The sequence below is a fragment of the Leucoraja erinacea genome, chromosome 32 (genome assembly GCF_028641065.1).
Source record: "Leucoraja erinacea ecotype New England chromosome 32, Leri_hhj_1, whole genome shotgun sequence".
Lineage (NCBI taxonomy): Eukaryota > Metazoa > Chordata > Chondrichthyes > Rajiformes > Rajidae > Leucoraja > Leucoraja erinaceus.
The window spans coordinates 17,471,581-17,488,567 of NC_073408.1; positions in this window are offsets into that span (position 1 = coordinate 17,471,581).

Below are 16,987 nucleotides of genomic sequence, written 5' to 3' on the forward strand. Positions count from 1 at the left end.
ATAATGCATATTCGCTGTTGCTGCCAGTGAGATAATGGGCTGAAAATACATTGTATTGAAGCCACATTGTACTCTGTACCAGTTTAATCAATCTAATGCATGCTCTTGGATAGATAAATTGCTTATTTAGAAATACCATGAAAACATTTTGTTCAGATTCAATCTACCAGAAGCATTTGTAACATTTAGTAGCCGTGAAAATCTCCAGTAGAGAGCATACTGACTGATTGCATCACAGCCTGGTTCAGCAATTTGATCGCCCATGGATGAAGGAGACTACAGAGTGTAGTTAAGAAAGAACTGCAGATGCTGGAAAAATCAAAGGTAGACAAAAATGCTGGAGAAACTCAGCAGGTGAGGCAGCATCTATGGAGTGAAGGAATAGGTGACATTTCGCGTTGAGATCCTTCTTCAGTCTGAGGAAGGGTCTCGATCTGAAACATCGCCTATTCCTTCGCTCCATAGATGCTGCCTCACCTGCTGAGTTTCTCCAGCATTTTTGTCTACCTACAGAGAGTGGTAAAATGTTACTGCCTGGTCCATCACAGGTACTGACCTACCCACCATCAAAGGGATCTATGTGTGGAGTTGGCTTCATCAAAGACCCACACCCGCTTAGTCAAGCTGTCATTTCACTACCAGCATAAGAAAGAAGGTACAGGAGCCTCAAAACCATGACCAGATGCAAGAATGCTCCTTAGCAGCAAAATCTTATTGTGTATTGTGTGTTCTTTTTAAGTGTATCGCTGCTGGCAAATTCATTTCACTCCACCTTCTTTGACCTAGGCTCTGGATCGACTTTGACCTAGGCTCTGGAACGCTGCACAACAATAACCTCAGCAACCATGATCTTTTATGGACTGTATCTTTGATTGCACTTTGTTTGTTTTTGCACTATTATGAATGCCAGGTTGTATCAATTTATTGTAACTTTGATTATTAGATATTATATTGTGTTATTGCATTTATAGGCCCGTTAAGCGGTAACAAGTAAGAATTTCATCCTTCCATTGTTGGTACTTATGAAAATCAACCAATCTTGACTCTTGATTCTTGACTTAAATTCTGCAGAGAGATGGGAGCCCTGTTCTGTGCTGCATAGGATTCACCATACAATGAATGCAGGTGTAGCTGGAGTAAAGCATTTAATCACAATGTCAGTACAATGTAATGACATTTTGGGTTGTTCATGCACAGACACTGATAATTTAGTTTAATTTATTTTAGAGATACTGTGTGGAAACAGGCCCTTCGGCCCACCAAGTCCGTGCCGACCAGCGATCCCCATACACAATCACTATCTGACAAACAAGAGACAAATTTACGATCTTTACCAATCTGGACAGACAGCACCTGTAGTCAGGATTGAACCGGCGTACCTTGTGCTGTAAAGCAGCAACACTAACGCTGTGCCACTGTGCTGCCCCTTCATTTGGGATCCACAGATAACTTATCCAGACTGCTCTCGCTCAGCCTGAGCAGCTGGCATTAGACTAGAGCCAAGATAGACACAAAAAGCTGGAGTAACTCAGCGGGTCAGGCAGCATCTCTAGAGAAACAGAATAGTTGATGTCACCTATTCCTTTTGTTCAGAGATGCTGCCTGACCCACTGAGTTACTCCAGCTTTTTGGGTCAATCTTCGGTATAAATCAGCATCTGCAATTCCTTCCTACGTATTAGACGAGAGCTGCTTGGAGTAATTCATCAGATGTCTCACTAATTGAAGAGGCCCATATGAAGATGTCAGGGATATGTGACCAGAACCACTTAAATATTGCAGCTACAATAAATGAATGATGTTAAAACCATGTTACCTGTCAGTGCCTCATGCTATTTCAAAAGGTTTTGAGCCCGTCTCAATGTGAGTTACTGAAGCTATTGTTCATGGAATGATGTAATTTTCTTGCATCTTCCGTGGTTAATATCATACCTGGTGCTGAACTCCAGGTAGAATCTCCCAGACTTTGCAAATTGAACAGATTATACAGTGTTTTCACCAGTAATACATTGTAGCATCAGAATTCGCCAGATGGAACATACAGTAAGAACATTGAAAAACACAAAATAGTTTCCAGCTCAGTATATATCATAAAAAGCATAATAATTCAAGCAAAGAATAAAAGCTCAGAAAAAGAAGGGTCCTGACCCAAAACGTCACCCATCCACGTTCCCCAGAGATGCTGCTTGATCTGCTGAGTTACTCCAGCACTTTGTGGCCTTTTGTGCAAACCAGCATCCGCAGTTCCTTGTCTCTGCATAAAGGCACCGTATGTTCATTTGCTCCATGGTGTAACAGAATAAAATGCAAACTCCTTGCTGACAGGATAGGGAAGAGTCTTCATGTTTTGGGCAGTACATTATGCGCACATAAAGATGTAATAAACATCTCATCACCTGTTGCTTCATCCGTAGATAAATAGTGGTTCTCTAAATTGTGTTTACATGTAAAAATCATTTTTCGTGTTTGACAGCAAGATGTAAGATGTACCTTGAGTGTTAGTTCTGAAAATAAAACCATTCAAGAACACAGTTGGCTTCTTAATACCTTGGATAGAAGTTTCTACCCGTTAAATACATGGACTCAGAATGACATAAATGGAAATATGAAAATATGGAAATGGGGAGAGACAGTGGCACAGCGGTAGAGTTGCTGCTGTACAGCGCTTACAGCACTAGGGACCCGGGTTCGATCCTGACTACAGGTGCTTGTCTGTATGGAGTTTGTACGTTCTCCCCGTGACCTGCAGGGTTTTTCTCCGGGTGCTCCAGTTTCCTCCCACAATCCAAAGACGTACAGGTTTGTAGGTTAATTGGTTTGGTGTAAATGTTTTAATTGTCCCTTGTATAGGATAGTGTTAATGTGTGGGGATCGCTGGCCGGCGCTGACCCGGTGGGCTGACGGGCCTGTTTCCATGTTGTATCTCTAAACTCTAAACATATTGTATCTGTAAACTTTAATTTAAACTCAATAATCATAATTTCTTCTGTTGTATTTTTAGACTTTAGGCTTTAGGCTTTTGAGGTACAGCCCTGTTATATGCCCTGTGGCCTACTGAGTCTGCGCCAACCAGTGGTCACCCTGTACACTGGCAATATGCTGCACACTAGGGACAATTTTTTTAACTTACTGAAGACAATTAACCGACAAATAAGTACAGCTTTGGAATGTGGGAGGAAACCACAGTATCCAGAGTCACAGGGAGAACTAACACACTTCATACAGAGATGACCTGGTCACGATCAAACCCGGGTCTCTGGCGCCGTTAGGCAGCATCTCTACAGTTGTGCCACTGTGCTGCTCTAGAATTTTCTTTTTTATTAATCACGTAGTGTTGATAGTTGAATTTTAATAACAACTTTAATTTCCAAGTATTGACCAAAGAAGCAACAGATTGTGGAATCTTGAGGAAAAACTCAGCAGTCAGCCAGCATCTGTGAAGGGAATGGACAGACGATGTTTCAGGTTGGAAACCTTCTTCAGAAGGGTCTCAATCTGAAGTATAGTCTGTCACTTCCATGTGTTACTTGCTTTGTATGATAACTGTTCTGTCTAGTTGGAGGTTAGTTTAAAAACCTTGAAGGAAATAATTCCATGTCCATTGTCATTCACATTAAAAATACAGGACCTCGACAATTAAACATGTCCCTCTGCATCTTAAACAACCCATATCAGCACTTCAGCTTGCTGCTCTGGATTAATGAGCAAAAACAATATCCACGAGTCTAAACGTAGCTGATAAAAGGGCTAAAGGCTAATTCAGTATCATTAATACAATTTCTCATTGTTGATGGATACTTAATTCCACAATAATTTCAACACATTTCAAATACTAAGAATTTGCAATGAACGCCCCTGGAAATATGCTCCAACAAGCCAATAAATTAACTCCTGCAATCAGCTTTACTCAGACTAAATTAAATGCTTTAGTGCTTTAAACAAAAACTGAAGAGTTTTTTGAAAGATTAATCACCTGCCTGACAGTGACAGAATTGGACAGAATCTTAGTCTGTGCTTATATTAACTAATGTGTCAGAGAAAGTAAATCCAATGATCAAAGTGACTTGTTCTCATCTGAAATATTCTTACATACGTGGATAAGTCGTGAGTCCAATTGTCCATGGGCTGATGTCATTGGCATTCCCTTCGGCCCAGAGTCCGCGCCAAGAGAAAATCTTTTTTCTCTAGCTCTCTACCCCTCCCATTAACTCTCCTTTTGTTTACTTCCCTCTGCTCTCATTTCCCTCTCTCTACTCATTCACCTTAGGCCCAGTATTAACCTCTGTTAAATTCCATCTGATAATGTGGTATCTTAGTCATTTGGAAGTATGTAGGAGTTTGCAATTACTTGGTTCACTGGCAGGAAAGAATTATATCGGAATTGAAACCAGTCGTTCATCAACCAAGGGCACACAAACAAATTTAATCCAAATTTGCTGATGCCTATAATCCGTTTTAAACCACCTGCTACTTCTTTTAAAACTTTGAGTTTCGATGATTTTCTTAATCAGAACCAGCTGTAACATTGTTGAGCAGCTTTTTGTTCAAGTTTCCAGCTTAGCTCATGCACACGGAACATCATCAGCGGCAGAATTTATTTCATATATAGAGTAATGAAACATTCCATAACCGTGTGAATTCAGTCCCAGTTGAGAGCTAATGATCCAGAGACTGCTGTCTATGTGTCAGGGCTGTTCCATTCCATAGTGCATTGTAGTTCATCATTGTTTTACACCGTTGGAATTTTTGAACTATATTAAATGGCAAGCCTCACGCATTAATACTGCATTATTTCACAATAGCTTTCTCTCCTGTAACAGCAGATCCTACACAGCGATGATTGGGTGGCTTGCAGGATGAATGCATGGTTTATTAATGTTTTTTAAATTGTTATTTGTTTCAAGAGCTTTCTGTGGTCACAAAATTGGGATTTAGAATTCGAAACAAGAGCATGTCTTCTTGGCAACAATTTCCATTGCCTTTGAGATGGAAATCCAGATTAAAGTCACTGTCAGATGATGCTTCTGACCTCTATTTGAATGCAAAGTTAAACTTAAGTCTCACTAACAAAGCGACTGAAGAAGGATTTCGACCTAAAACGTCATCTTCTCCATGCTGATTAGAGGGATAATTGTAAGTTACCCTCCAACCCATGTGTCTGTTGGTTGAAGGAGGATCAGGGTGGAAAAGAGCAGCCCAGTGGCGCAGCTGGTAGTGCTGCTGACACTGAGACCCATGTTCAATCCCGACCTCAGATGCTGTCTAGATACTTTCTTTCTGGGACAGTGTGGGATTGCTCTGGTTTCCTCGCACATCCCCAATTGGCCTCTGCAAATCGCACCTTGCATTGAAGGAGCGGTGTAACATAAAACTACTGTGAATGGGTGATTGATGGTCAGCATGAGAAGATGACTTCTTTCCATGTTGTATCTTTTCATCAATTCAATCAATCAAAAATGACGGATTGTGAGAGAAAATGGGCTACAGGGAAATAAGTAGAGAAATGGGATGAAAAATGTGTAAAAAACATGACAAATGCGAGAACGGTCCCGACCTGAAATGAAAACTGATTTTTTCATTCCACATATGTGACCTGACCTGGTTTGAGGGTTAATTAACTTCTGTAAATTGCCCCTACAGTATAGGATAGAACTAGTGTATGGGTAATCACTGTTTGGCACAGCCCCGGTTGGCCGATGGGCCTGTTATCACGATACATCTCTAAACTAAACTAAACTCTGGTCCCTCCGTCCCCATTGTTTAATTATTCTGTATTTCTTGATTATTCTGTATCTTCTCTCTTTCTTTTTTTTTCTTTATGTACAACTACTACGGACTGACGCAAAACTGCATTTTGTTGTACTCATACTTGTATTTGTGCGATGACATTAAAGTTGAATTGAATTAAATTGAACTAAACAGTCCTCCACTCTCCCCTCAACTATTCAATCAGCATCAACTTTTTTTTGATGGACTCCTGAGTGTTATAACAAAGAATATGGAATAGAGAACATAAAACTGTGCAGCACAAGAACAGACCCTTTGGACATGATGCCAAGACCCAGCACTTACACATAATTCATATTCCTCCATTCCTTGCATATCAATATGCCTATCCAAAAATATTTTAAATGCCACTAACATACCTGCTTCAACTACCAACCCCTACAGCACTTCCAGGTACTCACCTATGTAAAAAAAATCACTTAAACATCGCCCCTCTCACCTCAAAACAATGCCCTCTAGTATTTGACATTTCCATCCTGGGATTAAAATTCTGACTGTCGATCCTATCTATGCTTTTCATATTTATATATACGTACTTCTATCAAGTCTCCCCTCAAACTCTGGTGTTCCAGAGAAAACAATCCATATCTGTCCAACCTCTCCCTGTATTTAATACCAATCCAGGCAACATTCTGTTGTTTCTATCCATCAATGTATTCACCTCTGCAAACACTTATTTAACTTCTATTTATATAGCATAAGGGACATCTAATTAGGAATGGTATTTGGATTGGTTGCTTGCTTGAGATACAAGGTTTCAGACACCATAGAACCATTTTCCAAAACAGTCAGCAGCCCAAGTTAACAAGGAGTGAAAATTTGGCAAACGAGAGGGTTGAGGATAATATGAATGCCGTTATCAACAGCAAAAGACTAGCAGAGTTAGTTAGTGAAATTGTTGCAATGCAAATTAAACCTGATGAGAAAAGCAGTGGCAGTGGTTCAATTAATGTCCAAAATCTAATTTCCCTGATTGAAATACTAAATTACAAAGTCCAGACATGAATTAATGCAATTCAAAGAAAGTGACCTTTAGCAAATGTAACTGCCTACAAATTGTTTAACCCTTGGTATTACGGTGCCAACACTGATTTTAGAGATCCTGAAACAGTAGTTTTGGTTAATTTGATACAAACACGCACATTTTTAGTTTGTGCATTTTCTATTGTATTTTCTTCAAACAATTGCAGTACAAACATGACTGTTTAACGACCAGAGAAAATAGATAACAACAGCAAAGTATACAAATAATGGTTAAATATTTAAAAATAAGAAGGATTAGAAATGAAGTTGGGTGGATTTATTTCAAAGGTTAATAGAGATTTAAAATGTTATCAGTGAGTGTATGTTATAAAATGGAAATAAGGAGCACTGCTGGGGATATGTAGACCTAATACTGCCATATGAATGCTCGGAGTTTGTTACATCTCATCCTGTTGCCAGAGAGATAATCGGTATTTGTTCTTTAAATAAAGCACAAGCATTAGTTAATCTGCTTGTACTGTAGTAAATGTCACAAATGCCTTTTGATATTACCTGATCTCATAAATTGTTTGTAAATTGGAAAACTTGTGCAGGGGAATGAAACATTTGATTTTCGATACCCAGGGGTAAATTCTATGTCATCAGAAAGCTAGGGGTAGAGGGATTCAGTGTTTAGGTTATAGACACAAAATGCAGGAGTAACTCAGCAGGACATCTCTGGAGAGAAGGAATGGGTGACGTTTCGGGTCGAGACCTTTCATCAGACTGATCATGTTTACATTAGTTTAGAGATACATGAAAACGTCCCTTTCAACCCACCAAGTCCGTGCCGACCAGCGATCACTCATGCACTAGTTCTATCCTACACAAGGGCAATTTACAGAAGCCAATTAAACCTACATGTCTTTGCAATGTGGGAGAAAACCGGAGCACCCGGAGAAAACCCAAGTGGTCAAAGTGAGAATGTGCAAACTCCGTAAAGACAGCACCTGTAGTCAGGATCAAACCCAGTTCTCTGGCACTGTGAGGCAGCAACTCTACCATTGCACCACTGTGCCGCACTAGCTTAGACCAAACCCAGAAGTAACTGCAGCCTGTAAATCCTTGCCTGTGACTTCTCAATCTACCAACTCCAGACCACCTGGATTTAAAAACGCCAAGGAAGGTCATCGTTTTTTCAAGAAGCCTAAAATAACTTTCCACACATGTAAAAGCTGAAGTCAGTGAATCCATCCTTCATTCATCTCCCACGGCATGAGATTTACGCATTTTCTATGTTGAAATTCGGTAATTGAGTTGATGTGAACCCAAGCTTTATGAAATGGTCTTGCTGGAAAATGTTCAGGAAAACACGAGGCTTCATTACGTGAGATTTAAGTTTTCTCAGATCATTGCACATATTCAAGAAGGAATTTAACATTTTTTTTCCAAGTGATGGAGCATCCATGAATGTGGAGCAGGGACTGAATTTGGATGATCAGCCATGATCACGTTGAATGGTGGTGTCGACTGGAAGAGTCAAGTGACCTATTTCTCTATGTTTCTACATTAAAATTAATCCGGGATTTAAACCCGCGTAATCTCAGACACTAACTAACTCGTTTTATGCCTGTTTCTTGTTGGAAGCCATGTGCAATACACTAATACTAATGCTACCACAGACCACATACAGTGTTATTGACTAAGACGGACTTTCTTCATAATTGGATTTTAAAATTAATATTTTCATTGAGAGTATTTATGATTGCTTCATGTTATATGTCTTTCTTCCAATCTTTGTTTATATTCCATATGTTTAAAATACAGTTCTAATTTTAAACATTTTTTTATCTTTCCTTTTAATTTGGAGAGGTTTCTTTAATGTAATTAGATGCACGGTCAGTTTGTTGACATCGCAATTGCTGTATCCTTGAGATGACAGCAAACAGCAAATAATATGGGAAAAGGAAAATAGGCAAATCCATGGATGTTCCTAAAGTACATCGGCCTTCTGCAAAATCTGACGTATTATTTAGTGAAGAACCAAGTTGAGTTTTCAGCTTTGACGTCTAAGCGGTTGCCTTAAAACAAGAAGCTCAAAGCAGGAAGTATTGGTGTGTGAGGAAAGAGGACAAATACTTGTTTGAATGTTGCCTTGTATGATGGGTCAGTGAGAAGGTCCTCCTTACTGCCAAAGACACCAGGAGATATATATGGAGATGGTCACTCAGAACCTAGACCCAGTTAGGATCCACTGAGGTGCCAAATCAAGAGGAGATGGATTATCCACTAGATCAGAAGAGCTGGTTGATTCACCCTACACTCTTTCATGGCTGTAAGAACTTGCAGATAGACATCTTCAATCCATGCACTTCAGCTTTCCATCCATCCAGCTATCACTGACAATCAAAATCACCTTCAACAACGATCCATTCAACTCTTGCTATTAGTTCAACTCATTGGTCCTTTCTTTCTCTCCTACCGCAGATGAGCATAGAACTTCAGAGGGGATCGGGGGAAACTTTTTCCAGGCACTTACCTCGACGGAGATGCGATTTTTCTCCGTGTCGCATCTCCATCCCCCCTGCGGCCTAACAGCATGGATTGGTGCGGCCTTTCCTGGAGTCCGGCCCGGAGCTGCAAGCCGTGAGCGCAGCGCAGCGCAGACTTACCATCACGGTGCCTGGGATCCATTGCCGAGGATCACCAGTGAAGGAGCTCTGACCGCGGGGCTGTGGACTTTAACACCATGAAGCAGCGGTCTCTGGTAAGAAGAGGCCGACTCGGGACTCCATGCAGCAGAGTGATTCAATACGTCCCAACGCCGAAGTTTCGATCATCCTGACGAGCAGGCTTGAACAGCGGAACGGCAAGTGCGGTCGGTTCAGCCCCGACCAAGGGTGAGCCAAGGAAAAAGATGAATGGACTTTATTGCCTTCCATCACAGTGAGGAATGTTGATTCCACTGTGGTGGATGTTTATGTTAAACTTTATTTTATGTGCTGTATGTATTTTTGTTTTCCACTTAGTATGGCTGTATGGTAATTCAAATATCGGCCCTTCGAGCCAGCACCGCCATTCTATATGATCAGGGATGATCATCCAAAATCAGTGCCCCGGTCCTGCTTTTTCCCCTTATCCCTTGATTCCTTTAGCCCTAAGAGCTAAATCTAACTCTCTTAGTTAGATTTAGTTTAGTAATCTAACTCCCTTGGCCCACCGAGTCTGTGCCGACCAATAATCCCCATACACAAACAATATTATACATACTAGGTACAATTTATAATTTTCCTGAAGCCATGTATCCTACCATCCTATATATCTTTGGATTGTGGGAGGAAACCGGAGCACCTGACGAAAACCCACGCGATCACGGGGAGAATGTACAAATTCCATACAGAAGGCACCCCTGGTCAGGATCAGACCTGAGTCTCTGGCTCTGAAAGGCACCGAATCTACCGCTGCGCCACCATGCTGCTCTAGACTGTTGCTTTGATATGAAAAATACGGAACTTAAACTTGTTTATTTGCTGAGAAATAAGTCAGCAAATTAATTTTATTATGTTCATTAACATTATAACATTATAAACATAATGTAACAAAGTATTATCAACATTATTAACATCACAATATTATAACTGGGCTATTAAGTGATTGGAAAGATGAAGATCATAAAAAGCTTGTGTTAATTATGGTTTTAATTGCACTGTAAAACAATAATGGAAAACAAATATTTATGAATAGTGCAAAAGATAATGCTTTGTCTTTGAGAGTGAAGGACAGCAAGTGATGAAGTAGTGGTTGGAGGGGTGAGGCCTCAAGAGAGGAAGAGTAAACAGAATGGAGGAAGTGGGAAGCTGTGGAGGTGAGTTGAGGAGGGATTGGAATATAGATGGAGAGGGAGTTGTTGAGTAGAGGGGTCGGTGTGGAGTGATGACTAGTGTGGATGAAAGGAGAACAGGAGGAAAGGGGGAGAAAATGGAAAATTAAATGTAGGAGAACAGGGTGACAAAGCAGGGATGGAGTGGATGAAGAAGAGGGAGGTGGGCAGAAGAGGGATTGGGTCAGAGGTAGCGCAGTGGAGGGACATTTGTGGAACAGCGGTGGGGAGAGGACAAGGGAAGGCAGAGACCAGGGGAAGTGGAGTATTGACACAGGCTTGGGGAAGCAAATGGAAGCAAGTGAGAAGACCTTGAAGTCAGTGGGCAGAAAGTGAGCAGAGAACCAAAAGCACCTAGTTGAGAATCCAAGCATGGAATTTGAAGAGCCCTTGCTTTAGCACCCTGTATCTCATCACCATTCTTTTTCTCTCTCACGCTCGCCCTCCTTGTTCAACCTCTCTCTCTCTCTCTCAATTGCTATGGCTTTGTGAGGGAAGACTGTGGTTGGGGTTGGGGAGGGGGCAGCGGTGGGGCACACTGTGCTGAATAGGTTTTAGACTTTAGAGATAGAGCATGCAAACGCCCTTCAGCTCACCGAGTCCGCATCCATCGCCGATTATCCCGTGCAGTAGCACTATCCTACACACTAGAGACAGTTTACAGACGGCGATTAACTTACAAACCTGTATGTCTTTGGAAAGTAGGCAGAAACCAGAGCACCTGGAGGTAACTACACACAGATAGCACCCATGGTCAGGATCGAACCTGGGTCTCTGCCGCTGTAAGGCAGCAACCCTACCACTGTGCTACTGTGCATCCCCTTAGTTCCCATTGTAGTTCCCCAGGTGGTTTTTATGTTATAGTACAAAACTATTAACAAAAATGTCCACAGAAATAAACGCAAGCTGTATGGCTTAGCAAGTGTGTGCTGCCAAGTTTGCTGGTGATGGTAAATTGCCTACCCCCCATGTAAATTAATGGTAAAAATTAATAAAGGGAAGATAATGAGAGAGAATAAACTGCAGCGACACAAAGGCATAAGGAGAGGGAGAATGGGGCTGCTAGGATTACTTTCCAGAGAGCTCGCATAGTCCTGATGGGCCAAATGGCCTCTGTCCATGTTGTTATGCTTATACATTGCAGTAATTGTCAATCTTGTATTGGCACTAGTAAGAAGCACATGCTGCAAGCACTTCCTCTTTAACTGAAATGTTAATGAGCCCTTTTTAGATGTGCTAAATGGGTTTCAAAAATGAAGTCATAGGTTAGTCTTTTGCAGCAGAAATGCAGAATGGTGAGGTCATGAATCACTCCTTGGCATGAGAATCTGCTGGTTGAATACCAGAGACACTTGAACTACAGGTGCTGGAATCTTGAATATAACACAAGGTGCTGTAGTAAACCAGTGAGTCAGGTGGTGTCTGTAGATGGATAGGATTGGCGATGTTTCAGGTTGGGACCCTTCTTCAGACAAACACAGGCGGAAACACAAAAGCTAGTCAATCTCCACTTTACTTCCTCAACTGAGCATAACATTCAGTGAAAAAATATATAGTTCGACAGATGCAGGTAAAATAATAAGTGAGATTCACATGACAGAACCTGCATGTTGGTGATGTTGGCCTGGGAGAAATCACTGACATTAGTTTGCTTATATACATGTATCATGTATTTTGTGTTTTATGACTGTTGGCAGATCAATTTCCTTCCTGGGATAAATAAAGTCCTATCATATCGTATCATATCGTTACCGTTCCAGTGAGTGTGGAAAACTTTGCAGAGAGAGTGTAGGTGTTTTTTTTTCGAGATGCTTCCTGCAGGGATTCTCACAAGCTTCTTGGAAGCAGAGACCACTGCTCCTCACTGCTAGACCATGTGTTTTGAACCAGTACATAAACTTACATGTTCACATATCACTTAAATTCAACCTTAGTGGTAACATAGGTCTTAGATAGATGACAGAATATGAAAACATTTAGTTACTGGATGAAATCACTAGAGCGGAGCTGAAATTTATTTGGGAATAAAATTAACATGCGGACGTATTAAGAAAGACATTCCATTGCAAAGGTTATTTTCAGGCCTCTGAAATGAGGAATGCTCAACAATTGAACAAGGAATTATGTGGTGAGAGCCAGCATGGGTTTTGACCTTCATATTTTGCAATTGTAGCTTTTTCCCTGCTGAGTAAATTAATTAAAGATGTAAATACAGCTCAGTTACTCAGAACCAACCCAAAAAGACGAACTGCCGGGTGCCTATCACCACATTAGAATTTATTAGTAATAACTGAGTGATATTCACAACCAAAAAAGGACATAAGATAATTAAAGATCCATTCATTTGAAGTATTATCAGGAATTCATCATTAATGCAATCATTTGCAATCAAATTCAATTATAATACTGAAGACCAAACTCAATTATAATGAAATGTAAATATTTTTAATTAGTTTTGAAAATAGTTAATACATATTAATCTTTTAGAATCTTATTTATTCATTCCTTTTGCTCCTCTATCTGCTCCCTTTATTTGCTCCTGACAGTTTAATTTTTACACTTTGTCTCAAGTTGTCTTATATTCCTGCTGATTCTATATTTTATCTTTGCACTTTGCTATCTTTCTGTCTCTTTTCTTCACCCCCACTTCCCTCTGCCTCCCACACCTCTGTACTACCTCCTCTGCCCATCACAGATCAGTGGTGGCATTCCAAATGCCGAGTCTAATAATCGTGTGTTCAAGTTACCAGAGCCTTCATCACAGGTCGGCACAGTGGTAGAGCTGCTGCCCCACAGGCCCAGAGAACCAGGTTTGATCCTGAATATGGGTGCTGTCTGTGCAGAGTTCTTAGGTTCTCACTGTGACCGCATGGGTTTCGTGTGGGTGCTCCGGTTTCCTCCCACATTCCACAGACGTACAGGTTTGTGGGTTAATTTGCTATGGTAAATTGCCCCTGTGGTGTAAGATGCAAAGGTGGGATAACATAGTGGGATGCAAAGGGATGTTTCCACCAGCAGAACAGTCCAGGACTTGAGGTCATAGCCTCAGAATTAAAGGACATTCTTTTAGGAAGGAGAATTTTAGTCAGAGTCCGGAATTATTTGCCACAGAAGGCTGTTGAGGCCAAGTCAATGATATATTTAAGGCAGAGATGGATAGATTCTTGATCAGAACAGATGTCAGAGGTTATGGGGAGAAGGCAGGGGAATGAGGTTAGGAGGGAGAGATAGATCAGCCATGATTGAATGGCGGAGTAGACTTGATGGGCTGAATGGCCTAATTCTACTCCTATCGCTTATGGGGGTGGGAGGGGGCCCCCCCCCCTCCCATTAGTACGGAACTTTTGCATTTTTGCAGCTTGAAATTGTGCAATTTGGTGCATACTGTAGCGAGTCTTTTAACCTACACTTGATTGCAATATATATGCTTTAAATTGGATTAGCTATGAATAAGGTTAGAGTAAATTACATTCCTAATTACATTCCACAGTATAGCCAGGCTCTGATCAACAGGTGCAACACACGAATGGTCTTAGTATATTAATTATGGAAATCAAATTATAATCAAGCACTTTGCCCATGTTGACCAACCTGGGTCTCACTGCACACCTGGTATTACTCCTGGCCTTGACTCCAGTTGCATACCTTCTTGCATTCCTGACCCTGAGTCGAGCCTTACACTTGGCCCCCTATTCTACCCTGATCATAGCTGCTTACCTGGTCCCAGCTTTGACTGCATATCTAGTACTATTCCAGATCTTGACTCTGGATGCAAACTTGGCCTTGCTCCTAGCCCCTTTGCACTGACAATATATCTGGCTCACACATAAAGCCCCATAATTGACCCCCCTGGACTTAACCTATTATGTTCAAGTCCACAGGTGCTTATCTAATGCGATAATCTTTTATGGGGCACTTCACAGACCAAATTATGGATAACAAAATTTGCTACATTTATTGGGTTCCTTGTTATCTAACATGCTAGTTACTTTGTCAAAAAAGTAATCAGTTGGTTGAACACAATTCCCATCCATAAAATTATACTCACTCAGCTGTATAAGTATTCTGTTACCATTTCTTTCATTTTGATAACAAACTGTCCTGAAGTCATTTTCACCCCCCAATAATTTCAGTATTTTGCTGTCTTCCTCTCAGATGGGACTTCCGAAATGCAAAGTTCAATAACTATATATTTAAGCAATATTATTCTATTAAATGTGATCTTGAGAGTACATAGTATTTTCTGTGGTATTCATAACACAACAATGATAAAAAGATCTTTGTTTTGATTGCACCTACCAACATGCATACATTATTACATTACAGTTAATATGTACCGAGGGCAAAGTTTTGTTCCAATGCTCCCCATTCCCAATTACTTCGACATTGAAGTGATTGAAATCAAAGTGAAGTTTAAATGACATCATAAAAGTAAAACCTCCGGTATGGATGATATTCATTACGTGGTTGGTTGGGGTCAGTATCAGCACAATTACTATATTAAACTTTGAATCTTCAGATGTCCTGGTTCAAGCTAAAACTAAAGACAAATAATAATCTCCTCACACATTCCCCTGCAAATATCTCTGTTACTCCTTTAAAATATGCCCCCTCTTTGAACAAGCACTTAAACATCACATCTGAATCAGTTTCCATCTGATTACACTCCTTGAGGATGTTGATCTACGTGTTCAATTAATAAAACAACGAGATTGGGGGCATTTCTATTCAACCTGTCAAAGGAATTTTGGGGGGGGGGGGGGTTAGAAATGGTCAGTGAGATAAACAAACATAATAATTGAGTGGCAAATGACAATAGTGCTACCTTCCCAATATTTAACTGAAGGAAATAATGGGTTATCAAGGCTGTAGGTTGTGACAGACAGCCTGGCACCTTGCATGTAATTTAATATTACACTTATCCCATCCCCCTGGATATATTCCGGATTAATGAATGAAGGTTTTGTCAACTAATTACAAATCAGGCTTATTACAATCAATAACATTAGCCAACTCCGAAACATTAAGCGCTGAGCATTGGGATCCAGACATCACGGATAACTGGCCTCAGTTCCCCGCTCAGATCTGGCAGTGTTCTCCGTGGAGCGTTTTTGAAAGGGGGGAGGCTGAGCAATCACTGATCACTGGTCTTGGGGGTACCCGGTGAGGGAGAGGAGCAACCGAGTGGGGAGAGGGTGTGGAAGAAGGATGTCCCCCCCTCCCAGGGTAGGAACGTTTTGAAATTTGATGTATTAAAATCATGTTTTAATGCATTGTAGAAGTATGATTTCAATGTTTTTTGTATGAAGTATTTTTAAGAGGTATTTTTAAGGGCCTGTTTTCACACTGTATCACTCTATGACTACATTATACCTCCACCAAGCATGAATGCTTCAAAATCAAGTGATCGAGTTTTATTGCCATATACTCAAGCATAGAAACATAGAAAATAGGTGCAGGAATAGGCCATCGGCCCTTCGAGCCAGCACTACCATTCAATATGATCATGGCTATTCATCTAAAATCTGTACCTCTTTCCTTGTTTTTTCCCCATATCCCTTGATTTTGTTAGCCCCAAGAACTAAATGTAACTCTCTCTTGAAAACATCCAGTGAATTGGCCTGCAGTGCCTTCTGTGGCAGAGAATTCCACAGATTCACAACTGTGTGAAGAAAGTTTGTCCTCATCTCAGTCCTAACTGCTCCCCCCCCCCCCCCCCCCCCCCCCCCCCCCCCCCCCCCTTTATTTGTAAACTGTGACCCCTGGTTCTGAACTCCCCCAACATCGGGAACATTTTTTCCTGCAGTTACAGTAAGTGAAAATCTAGCAGGCAAGCAGGATGCTTTCTCCAACCACCCCCATTTGAAGTCCACTATCTTCCACCGTTTCTACCCATTGCTTGGTACTTACTTCCAGCAGCCACTGGTTGTCCTCCATGATGCACCGAGCCGCAGCCTGATCCATGCCGGTCACCTGGGCGAATTTGGCACAGAGACTCTCATGGCAGCGGAGCAACGCTTCGACGCCTCCGACGGCCCGGAACTCTTGCACTGAGGCTGCTCCATGGCCGGAGCTGCAGTGAGCGACTCGCCAGCCCGGCAAACACTCGCCAGCCCCGCTCCCCGTCCGCATCTGACCCCATCGCTGCTTCTGCTTCCAACACCCATGGCCCATGCAGTTGATATGAGTTTTGAAATTTTCATTGATCACAGAATTTCTCACAACAGAGCGAGAGAAATTTGTGATCAGCGTGAGAATTTGGCGAAATGCGTGATTCTCATGCTCAATGCATGGGAGTTGACAGCCCTGCCTCTCTATCCCCCTTCTCTACCCCTCTCTCTCTCTCTCTCTCCCCCTC